The sequence below is a fragment of the Galeopterus variegatus genome, unplaced genomic scaffold, assembly GCF_000696425.1.
Source record: "Galeopterus variegatus unplaced genomic scaffold, G_variegatus-3.0.2 Scaffold11542, whole genome shotgun sequence".
Taxonomy (NCBI): domain Eukaryota; kingdom Metazoa; phylum Chordata; class Mammalia; order Dermoptera; family Cynocephalidae; genus Galeopterus; species Galeopterus variegatus.
The window spans coordinates 47,948-50,277 of record NW_007737653.1 but is presented as its reverse complement, the minus strand read 5'-3'; the positions used below and the strand labels follow the sequence as shown (position 1 = coordinate 50,277).

At 38.5% G+C, this 2,330-nt stretch overlaps 1 long non-coding RNA gene across 1 annotated transcript; it reads left to right on the top strand.

Moving 5' to 3' along the window:
* The first annotated feature begins 354 nt into the window (after nt 1-354).
* LOC103610665 lies at nt 355-2,125 on the top strand. Its single transcript, XR_552224.1, has 2 exons — nt 355-1,180; nt 1,796-2,125. It is a non-coding gene; the product is annotated as an uncharacterized LOC103610665 (long non-coding RNA).
* The last annotated feature ends 205 nt before the right edge of the window (nt 2,126-2,330 follow it).

Sequence of the window (2,330 nt, the reverse complement as noted above, 5' to 3'; positions counted from 1 at the left end):
TTATAAAAAATTAGTACAAGTTTAGTTTGGTGCATAAATTTCTGAAATCCATGTATAGTTTTCCATGAACTTTTTGAAGACTCCTCACAGAAGTATAGTTGTCAATTGATTTATGATCCCTTTCAGAGATAAATGGCCAGAGGCATTGGTGTTTCCTGGTGTGAGCAAAGAGTCAATATGTCCTTTCCCCTTTTCCAAGAGAATCTGATTTTCAGTTATCTGTTTAGCTCTCTTCTCCTGGTAACCTTATAAGGATAAAAATGTCAACTATGTTTCTAGGCAACAATGCTTAGGATAAAAATGATCCCTAATTGGTAAGTTACATCTGGACTGTGTGTAATTTTGAATGAACTGTAAGTACATGATGGGGACAGCATGGCTTTGGGATTCCCCCTTAACAGTCATTTTCCCTGTGGAGATCCTGGAAGCTGTGCCTATGGAGTTATTATGAGAAATATTGGCTCTTACAGGTAGCATGTGTTTAAGCCAAGGTGTCTCCTACACTTTCCTAGATTGAGTCTAGTCTTTTTGCACCTGAGGTTCTCACGTAGTGAGGATGTAACTCCTGGCCAGCCTTATAAATGCTTCATGGACTGCTGCAAGGACCACTCCCTTAGAAGGGAAAGCCAGATGCTGTCCTTGCGCCAGCTGTGATTCCTGCTGTATATCTCTCTGAGTGTACTCAGTATGAACATGTTTTGTGAGTCTGAGTGTTTAGAAGAGCCTGACAGAGACATCCTAGTGGGCGTTGCACCTGATAGACTGACACTGCTGCCTTTTTACTTTTGAAATGTGCTACACTGTCCTTCCAGTCCCTGTTTGCCTTTTTCCTGTCATGATCTTAATTCACTCTATTTTGCCTTCATCTCTTCTAGTATATTCCTTTATTCTGCCTGACACACTTTTCTCTTTTCACTTTTCCTTTCTCCACAGGCCTGACCCTTTCTACCTCACCTATTTTATCCTTCACTATTGTTTCCTTAACCTCTTACTCTGGGGTTGACAGTTGTGTCTCTGAAACTGGGTCATCCTGGCCAGATTGACAGAATGGGACAGGAATCTAGATGCAACTGACTCAGGGCCCACATATCAAGATGTCATGTTCCACTGGCTCTTCTCCATCTAATACCTTCCTGTATTCAGGCTCCCCATTTATACAGTATTGGAGGCTTCCCCAGGTGTAAGTATGATCACACCTTGGCCAGGGAAGAGTTCTTTGCTACAGAGTGGAGTTTCACTGTAGAATGTCAGCTAAGCCTTTCTTACCACATTAAGCTACAAGAGAAAGCTTCGTAGTAGTTTAATGGTTTTCCTGGAAAGAAAAGAAGTAGGATTAGCACTCTTTTACTTTACCCTTTCTTGCTTTGGCAAAGAAGTGAAATAATTCTATCATCTAATCTATGGAGGTGAAACTTTTAAAAACAATTGCTTATATGGCTGATAAATTCTATCAAAATTTGGATATAAAAACATATGCAAGAGTATAATATGATTTGTTTAGAGCTAGATGGAATGAGTCAGGTTTTGAGGGTTGATTTTTATTTCTCCCTTGAGCTGTGAGGGAGCTATTTGCAGAATTGAAAGGAAAGTGCTTTGAATTGTGGGTGAGTGTTTTCAGAGCTGAGTGTTTGATAGCTAGAGTAAGAAAAATGTACACATAGAATGCATCTTACCTTTGGTATTTCTTAGAATGTTGTCCTATCACAGATGTGACAAAATAAATAGTACTTCAGGACAACTGTTTCACAAATGCATAATCCATTTCAATTTCCACCTTCTTTTTCTTTGTTTTTAGCCATCGCCTAGAATACTTCAAGCCTTTCAATTTTAACACACTGCTTGGAGAAGAATGGAAACAACCAGAATCAGACCTATGGCTAATGGAGAAACCTGACGTATAGGAGTATAGGAGATAACCATATCAATCATTTTTTCTCTATACCTTTTAAGGTAAACCAATAATAAGTATGAATCTCTTTTAAGACACCATGTACACATTTCAACAAGAAATATTTTCATAGAAGTCACTGCAAATATAGTATCTCTGTGGCAAATTGTGTATGATTAACAAGAAAATAAAAAGTTTGTAGATGATTTTATCTATAGAGTAAAAATATTTCTGAGAGTCTCTTAGTCTGGGTGCCGTGGTATCAGTGGGTGCTATCTTCTGCCTTGTGTGAACATCACCCCAAATATCTGACTATCAAACAAATTCATTATTTCTCTTCCCACTTCCCTAACCCTCAGCCAGCCTGAGACTGGAACATCTTATTTGCACATTTTTGAACTTCATGTAGTATTCAGTAATTCTTTACTAAGAATCTTCTGCC